The sequence below is a fragment of the Chiloscyllium plagiosum genome, unplaced genomic scaffold, assembly GCF_037043375.1.
Source record: "Chiloscyllium plagiosum isolate Xiang-an unplaced genomic scaffold, Cpla_swu_hap1 HiC_scaffold_4, whole genome shotgun sequence".
Lineage (NCBI taxonomy): Eukaryota > Metazoa > Chordata > Chondrichthyes > Orectolobiformes > Hemiscylliidae > Chiloscyllium > Chiloscyllium plagiosum.
Genome location: NW_028270142.1, coordinates 124,803,730 through 124,818,522, shown reverse-complemented (window position 1 = coordinate 124,818,522; position 14,793 = coordinate 124,803,730). Strand labels below are relative to the sequence as shown.

The window sequence follows — 14,793 nt, the reverse complement described above, 5'->3', positions numbered from 1 at the left end:
AAAAATGGTAAGAATGTGTTGAAAGTTTTATTGAAGGAGGATGAAAAAGGATCACATGGGCAGGGCATTTCTGTTGGAGAAAATTGCATATTCACAATGGTTGAATGGGCAAAGTTGACATGGACAGGTCGTGATTCTCACTTATCACAGAATAGTTATAATGCTGCGAGAGAGCCATTCAGTCCATTATATCTGCATTGTCTTACTGATGGAACATTACAAATTCTCCCCATTTTCCCCACAACATTGCACATTATTTAAATAGAAACAATCATCCAATACTCTTTTCAATGTCTCAATTCAAAGTGCCTTCACTACTATTAAGCAGTGTGTTTCAACTTAATTTCCCATCACATTTACTTAGTTTCTGAATTTCTTCAAATCTGTGCCCTCTTGTTCTTAGGTGGGAATCGTTAATTTCCTCCCAATATCTTTTGTCCAGACCCTGCATGATTCTGAAGGCTTGCAGCACATCACCACTCAGCCTTTTCCCCCAAGGAAAGTAGTTCCAATGCTTCCAATTAGTCTTCAAAGTGGATATTTCTCAACCCTCCTTTACTTTTTCTACACTCTCCAATATATTTGCATTCTTCCTGAAGTGTAGCACTCAGAACTGTACAAAATATATCCACTGAGGTCAAATTAGCATTTTATACAAGTTCTTCAGAACATCCTTGCTCCACACCACTAAGAATAAAGCTCATTAATTCATACACATGTACAGTTAGGGGTCTGATGTGTACACCCTTTGGAGTATTACCTTGCCATATTCTTTCTACCAAAATATATCACCTTCAACTGCTGCTCTTTCAACTTCATCTACCACCTTTCCACCACTTGTCAATGTCCTTTTCAAGTTTTATATGGTCCTCTGTACTAAGCTTCAAAGTTCAGTACCACATTTAAATGAATGTGGAGGAAAATTGCTCAAGCTCTACCATGGACATGAGATGCCAGCGATCCAATTTATCCCTTCCTATCCCAGTCAGCCAATACTACACACCCAAAAAAATAGTAAGAGGACTTAGCCCAGAGCTGTCAGATCATAGGTTTACATGCCTGTGATTTATTTTTCAACTCTGGTTTGGAATTTGTTTAGAATTCATTGTCACTGCATCTCTGCTTCCATTCCCTGTTCCGAACAGAGGAATCTTTAATAAGTAAATTCATGACCAACTTGAGGATCAAAAAAGCCATCTCTTACTTTAATTAATGTTGCATCTGCCTATGATATTCATGGCTCTTAAAAGTAGGATGGCAACAACTTCACTTGACTTGATCTATCACATAAATTAAATAAAGAATAAGAAAACAGTAGACTTGACACAGGTAGGTAAGTTGAGCAATTAGTGCATAATCTATCCCGCTACATAGAATATCGAATAGTGTATGGTTGTTGTGCTTAAACGCATTTCACATTGTCATTCTTTTCTGTTCACCATGATACACACAGATTTCATTCATGACTTGAAAGTGTCAATAGTAGGGCCTGAATTTGATATCCATCTCCAACTAGCCTCATGTGGGGTGACAGAGAGCTATGTTCTGACTAATATCTATCTGGTGATAGGCAATTCCAGGTCTGTGACCCAATGGCAGTGAAGAAGTGGTGCTAAAGAGCCAAGTTAGGATAGCGAACATCTCAGTGTGGAATGTGAGGGAGTGGTGCTGTTCCCAGGCATCTTCAGTCCTTATCCCTTTTGTTAGTAGAGGCTGCAGGTTTAGAAGATGACAAAGGGATCATGGAGAATTGCTCGAGTATATCTTGTCAAAACTGCCACTGTGCAGTAATTGTGAAGGAAATAAGTGTTTGAGGTGGCCAATGGGGTTGCAATGAAACAGGGTGGCCTGCCCTGGATGCTATTGAGCTTCTTGAATGTTGTGGAAGCTGTACTCATTCAGGTAAATCAGATAACACTGGAGAGGGTGCAGAGGAGATTTACGAGGATTATCCTTGGGTTGGTGAGTTTTTAGTTACAAAGAGAAATTGGACAGACCGAGGCTGTTTGCCTTAGAGCTGTGGAGATTGAGAGAGGACATGACTGACATGTAAAGAATTGAGGGGCATAGAGGGGCATAGACAGGGTAGACAGGAAGAAACTTTACTCCTTGTTTGAGGACTTAGTAAAGATTAGTGTGGTGCTGGAAAAGCACAGTAGGTCAGGCAGCATCTGAGGAGCAGGAAAATCAATGTTTTGGGCAAATGCCATGATATTCCTGGCCTGTACCATACTGATGGAGGGCAGTCTTTGAAGAATCAAAAGGTGATTTACTCACCATGAACTCAGGTTCTGAAAACCACCAATTAATTATTCCTGATTTGAGCTGATCATGTTCGGTTCCTTGTCTCTGATAAGCTTAGAATTTTAAGAGTGGAGGAATTCAGCAATAGCAATACCATGGAATATACAAGGAGATAGAGTTGAAGTTTGATACCCACCTGAAAGGGTGAATTTATTTTATTGATTCATGGGAGGTGGGTCAGCATTTATTACCTGTACCTAGTTGCCCTTGAAAAGCGACCTTCTTGAGCCACTGTAATCCAATTGAATTGTATACACGCTGTCGGTAAGGAGTGAGTTCCAGAATTTGGACCCAGCAACACTAAAGGAATGGTGATAGATTTCCAAATCAGGATGACATGGGTATACAATGTATTCAGGGACAACGGGTATCCGATAAGCACAGTCCGCCGATTCTTATACAGCAAACCTAAACAGGAAAGCACAACACGCCCAGAGACTCAAGCTACACTACCATAGATTAAAGACATCTCAGAGATTATGACCAGACTACTCAGGCCCCTTGCCATCATGATAGCCCACAAACTTACCACCAAACTGAAACTGCTCCTGATGAATTTAAAGGACCCATGACCAATAACCAGCAGTTCGAACGTCATATGCAAAATACCCTGCAAGGACTGCAACAAACATTACATTGGACAAACAAGCAGGAAGCCAGCCACCAGGATACAAGAGCACCAACTAGCCACCAAAAGACATGACCAACTGTCAGTAGTATCCTTACACACAGACAACAAGGCACACCAGTTCGACTGGGACAATACATCCGTCCTGGGACAGGATAAACAAAGACACGCATGAGAATTCCTCGAGACTTGGCATTCAAACCGGAACTCCATTAACAAACTCATTGCTTTGGACCTCATTTATCAACCTCTCAGAAACAGAACCAGAAATGATATCACCTACCACAACAGACAGAGAGAGATAAATAGCAAGTGGAACAGAACACCAACGCTTCACCAGAGGCTCACTGATGACGTTACCTTGCATGGTGATGAAATAGCTGAGAACAAATCGACTAGCTCAGTCAGAAAACTTACAACCAGAGGATAGAGTGGATGCTTGTGTATGTAGCGGCCATCAGAAGGATGGCTTTGTCCTGGATGGTGTCAGCTTCGAGAGGACTTCCAGAATTATTTAAATGTATCCAGGAGTATGCGTGTAGAAACTGCTATAAGCGCGGACCTAATTTTAGGGATTGAAGCCTGGCAAGTGGTACAATAATTGGAGGGAGAAGCATGTCAGTGATAGTGGGGGAAGTAGAACATAGAACGTAGAACAATACAGCGCAGAACAGGCTTTTTGGCCCTCGATGTTGCCCTGGCCTGTGAACTATTCTCAACTCGTCCCCCTACACTATCCCAAAATCATCCATGTGTTTATCTAAGGATTGTTTAAATCTCCCTAATATGGCTGAGTTGACTACATTAGTAGGTAGGGCATTCCACGCCCTTACCACTCTCTGCGTAAAGAACCTACCACTGACATCTGCCTCAAATCTATCACCCCTCAATTTGTAGTTATGGCCCCTCATACACGCTGACGTCTTCATTCTAATGATGAGAGGGCAAATAGACAAGCTTATGGAAGACAGAGAGAGCTCAGAACTGCATAAAGTCAAGAGCTGGATAGAAAATGCTGGGCTTATTTAATGAAGAAATTAAGAGAACAAAGACATAATAAGGAAAATCCAAATATATTTTGTTAGTTTTTTTAGAGTCAAGAGGATTCCAATGGAAATCGTGGAGTCATTACGGACCAAAGTGGCTATTTCATATGGATTTGGAAGATCGAGATGATCTGAAGTTGTTTTCACTCGAGGTGGTCAATGGAGTTATAGAAATCAGACTGTAATATATTTGAATAAATTTAAATTGAAGAGAACATATTAGCAGTTTTAGCAATTTTAAATCTGGATGAATCCCCAGATCTTGATGAAATGTATCCCAGGCTTCCATGAGAGGCAAGGAGTGAATGCTGACATTAATGTACAAATTCTCTCTGACCATCGAAGAGGTGCTTGACAGCTAGTGTTACCATGGAGATACATGATGACTGGTAGGTCCCTGAGAAGCACTGAGAATTAGAGGGACTTTGGTGTGCATGTCACCAGTCCCTTAAGGTATCAGGTGGGCAAAATGATAAAGCTGGTATATGGATTGCTTGCTTTTGTTAAATGAAGCATAAACTTTACAAGTACGGAGGTTATAATGGAACTGTATAAAACAATGGTGAGGCCACAGCTATAGTATTTTATGCAGTTCTGGAATCTCCATTAAAGGAGGGATGTGATAACACTGGAGAGGGTGCAGAGGAGATTTACGAGGATGATCCTTGGGCTGGTGAGTTTTTAGTTACAAAGAGAAATTGGACAGACCGAGGCTGTTTGCCTTAGAGCAGTAGAGATTGAGAGAGGACATGACTGACATGTATAGAATTGAGGGGCATAGAGGAGCATAGACAGGGTAGACAGGAAGAAACTTTACTCCTTGTTTGAGGACTTAGTAAAGATTAGTGTGGTGCTGGAAAAGCACAGTAGGTCAGGCAGCATCTGAGGAGCAGGAAAATCTATGTTTTGGGCAAAAGCCCTTCATCAGGAATTTCCTGCTCCTTGGATGCTGCCTGATCTGCTGTGCTTTTCCAGCACCACACTAATCTTGACTCGAATCTCCAGCATTTGCAGTACCCACCTCTGCCTTGAGTTCTCAGTAATCCAGGGCATAAATCTGAGGTAATGGTTAGAAGGTTTGAGGAGATGTGAAGAAAAACTTTTCGACCGAGAAGGTGGAGAGAATCTGGAACTCTTAACCTGTATGGATGACATTTAAGTAGTATTTAGATGTGATGTCAAAGCATACAAGGCTATTGGCTAAGTGCTAGAAAATAGGATTATAATAGTTAGGTGGCTGATTTTGACTGGTGCAGACTCGATGGGTCAAAGGGCCTTTTTCTATGCTTAAGACCTCTATGACTATTATTCAAGATAAAATACAGAAAACCCCAAGTGAAATTAAAATCAGTGGTAGGGAAACTATTGGAAAAAATCTCTAAGCAACTGACTTAACAACGATTTGGAGTGGCAGGAATTACTCAAGGGCAGTCAGCACGGGTCTGTTAGGGGGAGATCACATTTAACAAAATTGATTCAATTTTCTAAGGAGGTGATTCAGTTTGTAGATGAGAATAGTGCAGTTGAGAGGGTGTACACAGTCCTCAGCAAGTTTTTTGACAAGTTCTCACATGGCAGCCTGGGTAAAAGGCCAAGAGCCCACAGTAATTTGGCAAATGGGATCCAAATTTGGATTAGGGACTGCTTTTTTGACAGTCCAGTCTGAGCCGGGCACCTGTACAAAAGATCGTTCTGCTGCAGCTAGAACTGGTTGCTGGTGTCCTCAGTATTACAAGTCTGTGCTTTCCGAGCACACTGCCAGTCTATCAGAGAAGTGCCAAGATGGTCATGAGGGATAGCGAATGTCACATGCAGTAAAACTCCATATGTCTGGTGCCTATGGATCATGCTCTGAGCTCAGAGTAGTTTCGTCACAGGCAACACTGAAGCTGTTTGGAACAAGCAACAAGCTGCATCTACCAGATACACGGTCCTGATTTCCATAGTAAGTTTTACTGTCATCTAGCTCGCTTGATGAGTTTGGTACAATGAAAGGCTGAATATCAATTTATACAAGTGATGAGAAATAAATACTGTGCCATCAACAAGGTGTTGAACAAGCAGAAATCACTGCCTATTGGCCACAAACACCACATGTGAAAAGCACAAGTGATTACTCCTGATGTAGACTGTACCAGTCTTCTTGTCTGATTCTGTCATACATCCCACCATAACCCACATCACTGAAATCCCTGCAAATATTAAAAATCAAAATAACAACCACCACCACCTTCTTGGAGTCTAAACTGTGTGGAAAAAAGCTCAGAAATAAATACAAATTATCTAAATTATACGCAAATTAATCAAAATATCGTATTGCCTTTCTGCCACTCCAGAAATGTTCAGCTCAGGAACCGGAATACGACTGAAACAGGTGACTCCGGGAATACAAATGGGTTATCACAGTTTGTCCAATCAAGCAAGCTCAAGATGCACACCTAGTGCTTACTAAGCAAGAAGCTACAATAAAGACAAAATAAGGTAAATTGTTTTTATTTTGCTTCTCCGTGAAGATACACTTATTACAATAAACGCATCTCAATGTTCTTTATGTAATCTGTACTGAAAAGGGCACTCCATTGCCACTGTATTTTTCTCATAAGTTCCAATGATCAAAAGTCCTTGAGCAATTGCTTCATAAAACTAACGTATTTCCGCATCATTCAATAGGTCATCCTATGAATCTATATGTCACTGAACTGAACAGAAATGCTCTTCCATTCTTATATAATGCAGATTCTGTCCACCAAGATAATCGTCATGAATTATTTTATCATTGAAATGTTGTTATGTCTCATTTTTGGGATCATGATACTTTTGTAAGTTAGAAATGAGGGGACTAAGTTAAAAATTCTCTCACAGAAAGAACATTAGCTGACAAAGTCAGGCACTTCCAAACTGTGCAAGCATTTTACATGATGCCACTAAACCTTTAAACATATTACAAGGGAAATCCAAAAGGTTTGAACAGAAGGGGAAGTTTGAACACAGTCCAAAAAATCCTAAAACCATGGGCAAAACACACTTTATTTATCTGTTTATTAAACTTATACTTTTAAGTTCACAATTTCAACAGGCATTGCAGAAATGAAAATAAGTTAATATTAAAAGATAACTTACTGACACAAGTAAACTTGTAATTATATTGCAGTTTGAGCATAATAGTTCTGTAAAGTGTCTTGGGATTCAAAAAAAAAAAATGACATTTACAATAGACTTTGAAACTCTGGCTCCATTTGCAAGGGTATACATCTCAATAGACCAACATCTGTTCTTTTAATGTTAAATTGGGGAACATCTTTCCTTCCTTGAAAATTAAAAGGCCAGATTAAATTTAGAAAATGTTGCTTTGAAATCTGATTGCTCTAAACACACTAGGGTTAGTAGATCATTAATCATGTAGGAAAATATACATTGATCTCCTTCAGGATGCAGTCCTTAACTTGTATGAAAAAGATATGTTCTTGGGATGGATGTATTGCTGATGAGATTGCATTATTGCCCTCAAAGGTGTGACTAGTGATCAGTTTTTTAAACCACTGAATGACTTGCTTCGCCACTTAGAGTGATAGAGTCATAGCAATGTACAGCACGGAAACAAACCCTTTGGTCCAACCTGTCCATGCCGACCAGATATCCCAACCCAATCTAGTCCCATCTACCAGCACCTGGCCCATATCCCGCCAAACCCTTCCTATTCATATACCCATCCAAATGCTTTTTAAATGTTGCAATTCTTATTGAGAGTCAGCCTCACATTTTGAAATCCTTCAAAGTGAATTGTATCAACTGTATTTTTACATTTCAACAATTTGTGTGATCAGTTTTTTTTTTCTGTTGCAACTGCCTAAGTTAGCTCATTTACTTGCAAATCTAAGGGATTAACACCAGTTAAATGTGAAACTTGCCACCCCCAGAGTTATATTGATGTACATCTCCCTAAAAAAAAAAGTCAGGCAAGAGAGTCCATCCAACCCCTGTGCCACAGAAATTTTAGTGTTGGGGGTTTAAGTTAACATCATTGGTTGTAATGATCTGTCTCGCTCTCTCTCTCGCCAGAAGCAAAGACCCCAGGAATGGAAGGCCTATCTACCAAGCACTACTGACCAGAGGTCAACAGCCTACCATAAGGGAACGCCTACTCACAATGCCTACTGCTCGTACAACACTCATGATTGTACTTCAGTCCAAACATGTACACATATCCCTCGAAAGTCTGTTGTAATCATATGACTGCCACCTTGAGGCATACACCTTGTAATCAGACATCTTCAGCTGGCTTCAATAAAGACCTTATGCTGAACATAGTATGCACCAAACAACTTATCAGAGAGCTACCATTGCCCGATCTCGGGAAAAATGCTCCATGTGAGTTTCCCTTCCGCCATTTGCTTGAAACCAACAGCAGTAGGATCATGACCTTGATGGTATTAATTGGCAACTTAAGAGTTTCAAAGCTACAGCAGAGAAGAGCGATCACAGGTCTTTCTGCTACAGATGTAAGTGAGGTGGAGTTCCAACATGCCACAGTCCCGAATGATTAAATAGCTTCCCTCCTCACACCAACTTGCTGTTACATGTCAGAGAGCATCCACTTTGCCTTTAAATTTGGCAATATTTACTTACAGCTCAATGACAAAATTAATGCAAATTATTTATTTTAAACAGTCTCAGGAACAAAACCATATAGGTTCAAGTGGACATATTCGTTTGGTCTGACAATTTCTTTTTCATTTTGAAGTTACAATTTCACTCAGTACTCTGAGAGCACTCACATACACATTGGCACTGCTCATTAAACTAATGAGAGCACTACTTTTATTGTAGGAAACATGCTTGTTGTGTCCTCACAGGACGGTCAGAAATATATTGATCACAATAGATGAACTGAAAGGCAATAAAAAGAAAAATCACTGTCCACTCTTTGCATTGACACCTAGAATATTTTCGCCAGCGAGAATTTAACCCTTTACCTGGCAAAGACGAGTTAACTTGTCTTCACCCAATTTGTCTTTTTCAGAAAGCGAAGAGTAAACTCGTCCAAAACATATAATTCAAAAACAGCCACAGACGAGTTTATACGTCAATTCTCGGCATTTCTGGGCCCTTCTCAGCTAGAAATAAGTATACTCGGTGACTCATACGTCCGGTAGCTGTGTCTCTTTCGCCTCAGGCATTGCAAGAAGCGTCGACGCACTGCTTTTGGGCATACAGTGTCATTCGGTTTTTTCTGTTTTTCTTTTACAAATTACGCCAAGATGTCGAGCTCAGAAGATGACAATGAGTATGAACCTTCTATTTGAAGCTTGGATACATCAGATGAGAGTGCAAGCTCGTCTGATAATGGCTATTCTCTCTCAAGTGAGGAGGAGGAGGAGGATGGACGAATTTGGTATCGACATGTGTGTCGGAAGAATGCATGCTTCCTCCACCAACACGTTTCCCATTCACTGGAAATCCTGGAATATCAATTGATCAAGACACAGCTGATATGACTCTTTTGGATTTTTTTTAGTCTTTTATGTGACAACAGAATTATTGATCGAGTTGTGGACGAAACTAATCGCTTTGCTGAACAAACTGGACAAAGAGATTGTATGTGGCGCCCTGTACCAAAGGCAGAAATTTGTGTGTTTTTCGCCTTGAAAATGCTTGGGGGTATTGTGAAAATGCCAGATCAAGAAATGAACTGGTCGAAAGATGAACTACTTGAAAGACCAATTTTTTTGGCCGAAAATGGTATCTTCAAAATAAAATTTCAAGTAAAATATTGGAAATAGATAATAAACAAAAGCTATTTCCATAATCAGCATTAAAAATACTATTAAAAAAAGCAATAAAAAAATTAATCTGAAAATGAAACATTTTCTCTAAAAAAAGTCGCCGGGAAAGGGGTTAAAATGCTTTAACTCTACTGGTAATGACCTTGTAAATATTTCAATGTGCATCAGGCAACTTTTTGGATTTCCCTTAAAGTTATTGTCAATAGAAACAGGATCAATTCAACAGTCATCAGTTGTCAAAATACTTGGAAAGAACATAGAAACTACAAAGTAATTGACTTGACCTCGGGCCCAGTCCAGCATGAAGCATGCTTAAGGGTAAGACAATAAGAGTGCAGTTTCCCATTAAAGATGCCTGAATCACTCAATTCTCTCAGACAGAAAACAGTCGGTGCCCAGCTGCTGATGTTTTCCAGGGACCACCAAAGGGTGTGAAGTCATGAGCAGGTTAAGCAGTTCTCTCATAAACAGAACACAACACTACAAAAACACACACACAAAAAATTGCTTGGTTTATGGTTATTTTTCAAACTGGAGGAATCTTTCCAGTAGCATTTTCCCAAGGGATATAGTAACAGGAACTTACCTTGCGCCATTATTCAAGATCCTAGTTTATACAGTTTGGTACTTTGTGGTCTGCATCCCATAACCCTCGACTCAGGTGTACTGTTTTTCTTGGAATAAGTTAATGATAGTGACTCCTACACCCAAGACTATATCAAAATATGCAGGTTGGACATCTTCAAAGAATTGTGAATGGTGAGGATGCTTATGATAGACTTTAAGAGGATATTGATGAGGAGGACTTATGATGAACCTATGCAATATAATACTTAATGCAAATAAATGACAAGTGACACATTTTGGATGAGCAGACACAATACAAAATGAAGGCTACAATTCTGAAGGAGATGCAGGAAAACAGCAATTCGGAGGTCTAAACATACAATTGAGTGAAGTTGCAAGACAAACCAAGGCCAATCAGCCCTTCAACCCTGCTGCTCCACATCCCCGATAATCTTTCACCACCTTTGCTCATCATGATTCCACCTACTTCTGCCTTAAAAAAAGTATTCCAAGACTCTGCTTCCACAAGTTAAAAGAGGCTGAGTAAGGGGTTGAAAAAAAAATACATACAAGATTTCAGCCCCATTTTACAGTCAAATAAAAAGCAATAGGTAACTGATTATAAATTGGTTTGACCTCAACTGAAGTATGTCCAATTCTTTGGACCAGACTTCACCAAGGACATGAAGCTTTTAGAGAAATGATTTACAAGCATCTTCCAAGAAAGAAATGCCTCAATTATATGAATAGATTGGAGTAGAAAATGCTGAGAGGCTTGTGGTAGAGCTGTTCAAAGTCATGAGGAGTCCGGACATAGTAGATTAAGAGAAACTTAGTGGAAAATTGATAACAAGAGGATAGCAATTTAAAGTGAAGAGTAAAATAGAACCTATGGGGAAATGACTTTTCTCTCCCCACAGAAAAAATACTTTTTAACATGGAATGCTGAGAAGTGTGGTGGATAAGTATACAAGTATAGTTTTCAAAAGGAGTAGTCCCAAGTCTTATGACATTATTTTATAGGCCCCCAAAAAATATAATTATGGAGAGTATAAATTTAAAATTAATGGGGTGGGTTGAAGGAAAACTGCAGCATATGCACTTTGATTTGCACATTAATTGGACAATCAAACTGGGAATGTCGCCTGAAGGATACGTTTGTAGAACGTATTTGGAACAGTATCATGAACAACTCGATTAGGTGTCAATCAGAAAACAGGTTACATAATGGGTGATAAAACACAACAATGAATAATCTTGTAGTAAAAGATCCTCAGAATGTGAAAGAGTAATCACAACAGCATGAAATCTTAAACAAAACCAGAAATTGTTGGAGTAACTCAGCAGGTCTGGCAGCACCCGTGGAGAGAAAGCAGAGTGAGCGTTTCTAATTCAATCATCTCTCTTCAGAAGCGGAAAGGTCTGGGAGGGGAGGGTCACTGGACTCAAAACATTAAATCTGGCTCCTCTCCACAGATGCTGCCTGACCTGTTGAGTTTCTCCAGCACTTTGTGTTTACTTCAGATTTCCAGCATCCGTATGCCTCTGTTTTAGTTGAGAATTTCATAGTTAGTTTGGATGCTGAATAAACTGGGCCTGAATCTCATATCTGTTCATACTTAAGGCTTGCAGGCTACAGTAGGCTACAGTTGGCTACAGTAGACTAGACAAATAGGTTAAATTGGACAGAAAGCGAGCAGTGTCATTAATTTATAATAAATATAAAGTTCATAATAAAATATATAGTTATTTCATGAAGAATCAAGCGAGTGCTGGTCTTTCAGATAATAAGGCGAAGGAATTAATATTAGGAAAAAAGGAAATGAAAGAGGGTTTGAACAAGTATTTTGTATCAATCTCCAAGATAAAAGAAATAAAACCCAAGAAGAATCAATTGGTGAAAAGGAAAGAATTTGTGAGGAAAAGTTGACCATCTTAGACTATGTTCACTCAAGTTTAGAAGTATTAGGGAAGATTTTACAGAAATAAAAAAGATTCAGAGGAGTCAGGACAAGGCAAACGCTGAAAGAATTTTCCTTGCTAACAGAACCTCCAGCAGCAGATAGTGCTGGTGTGGGGAGGACTGCTCAAGAAGTGAAATGTAACCTCTCTAGAAAATAAAGGGTCTCTTTGGTGGGTAGTGTTGGGAAGGAGAACTTGTAGAAAAAAGAGCAGACAAACAAAGGAATTAGTCAACCCAATATAAACCATATGCTTCATTCCATGTGAATTCTTGTTAAACCTTAAATTTTCCTTCACACTTCTAATGATCTGATGCCAAAGGAACAAAAAAAAACCTCTTCAGATCTTTAGACCATTTGTGTTCAAATTTCATGTTACACTTTCCTTCTTGAAACTTACTGCCCCAGTAACTACCCATTCACATAGTGACTGTTTAGTAAGTATTTGGGTGATAAGCAAGTTTACTTGCACCATAATGATAGAATTCAAGTTCATATTAGTGGCAGCATTCTCTTCTTGCATCACTGAACTAGACAAATGCTGAGGTTGTGGTCATATCTAGTATTTCCTTGAGAAGACTTTCTATCTCTGCCCATTATCCACATTGGTACCTTCTAAGGGATCCAGGCTTTGTGGGTGACTCATATCCATACTGAGGTCTGAGTCAGTCTAATTTCCATGGGGGGGTATGGTAGACGGCATTTGTTGCTTGAGTTTCTGCTTCTTGATGGATCCTCCTCTGCCATCTTCCACAAGGCAAATAGGCCCGCCATACTGGATGCAACTGGACAGAAAGCACAAGTCAGCGAAGATTTCACATCGCTATCCAACTCCACTTCACCCATGTCATCAGGCACTGACACCCCAAGTTCTGAAAGGTTGCTGCGTGGACTCATCCACCAGACATATCAGAGTTTGCCCTCCAGCTACTGATTCACAGCATAGGTGTGGTCACCTGAGAATTCTGTTGAGTTCAGAGTCCCACACAGCCTGCATCTCATTCTGACTCCTGGCACTCTTATTTCAGAGAAATACCCGGAGACCGATTGGAAAGGGAGTTTTGTCAACCCTGCAATACTTCAGTGGGATTTTTCTCCTCAGCATCTCTCTCCCATTAAAATGGAAAAAAATTGTGCCCTTTCTATAATTATGTTCCAGTCTAAAATAAATTTACAGCATATTTTCCAATAATGGTTATGACGACTTAACATTGTTTTTATGTTATCTTCAGTCTTTTATTCAACTGAGCATCATTCTCCTACAATCCCATTTTAGCTCTTTTCCATTCCTTTGTAAAGCCACCTGTCTGTATCAGAAGTGAATTGTTCAGTGTGAGATGCTTTCTGTTTCAATATCAGTTTACATTTCATTTTATATCATTACAGTTGTGGACGATTTACCAAGAAGAGCTAGTCACAATGAAAGTTTCTCAGCCGGTAGCATATAACTGCAACAATAATGGACCATCAGACCCAACAGTGATTATATCATAAGCATATTTAAAGATGGGAGTGAGTGCCAAACCTCAAGAAAACAAAAGTGTTATTTCTTTTGCTGTGTTACATTTCTGGTCATTTCAGAGGGCAGAGTTTTGTAGCCTTGTTGAAACAAGAGCATAATTAATCTCCATGCCTTCTCCAAAATAAGCCTTATTCTAAAGCATCCCCTTAAACCATTTTCAGCAGTGACCTGGTTACCAAATGGTAAAATTAAACATCAAGCCCAAGTGATTGATTAAGTCCTAAATACATTTTATTGATCCAAAACACAACAATGTGTAGTGAAATTATTTGTTTTCTGTGGCTGCACAAATGCATTGAGACAAAATGCAAAACTTTTCCTACAACAATGAAGAACTACAATTAAAATTAATAAAGTAATATAATTGGATTGTACATGTTCTTTCTTCAGTGCCTGCCAGTACAGACTTCCAACAGTAAGTTCTGTGATTTTGAAGAACTAACTGTCAAGCAATTTGTCAATGTATCGCATTCCTGGAAACAGTATGAATGTCCCTGACAAACCAGACTTGACCTGACCAAAAGCTGTTTGTTCAGTACCATGCAAGCCACAACTATATGGATGGATGGATGGATGCCAGGGGACTATCAACCCATTTAAATTAATTTCAAATTCTTGAAAAACTACAGTGATTGGATGCTACACTGTCAATTCCCCTTAAAACAATTGTAAGAATGTCCCAATATGATGGGAATCCACGATATCATAGAAGGTGTTTGGTTGAGATGATACCATGCATTTCCTTCAATTTGCCAAGATTCAGCACCTTTCCTCTTGTAATATTTTATGACCAACTGGAATTTGGAATTCTTATGCTGTTCCTGAAATGCGCATGACAAAATGCTTTAACAACATATCTCTCTTTTCAGTAACATCAAAGACTTGATTTATTTTGGTACAAGTGTTGGTGCCTTCAAGGGATTAGGTGTAGTAATTTCAGTGTTAAATATTGCCCTTTGAATAACAAAATTCCTAACTGAAA

General features: G+C 39.3%; 1 protein-coding gene across 3 annotated transcripts in view; it reads right to left on the bottom strand.

Moving 5' to 3' along the window:
- Window positions 1-14,793, bottom strand: part of tsnare1 (T-SNARE Domain Containing 1) — a 912,841-nt gene that overhangs the window by 839,575 nt on the left and 58,473 nt on the right. The window contains exon 1 of one of the 3 annotated variants that reach the window (XR_015757043.1): window positions 5,000-5,057. The exons of the other annotated variants lie outside the window; for them this stretch is intronic. The gene's annotated coding sequence lies outside the window, so the exon portion shown is untranslated. Of the gene's footprint in view, window positions 1-4,999; window positions 5,058-14,793 lie in introns of those variants that run through there. 3 annotated transcript variants of the gene reach the window in all.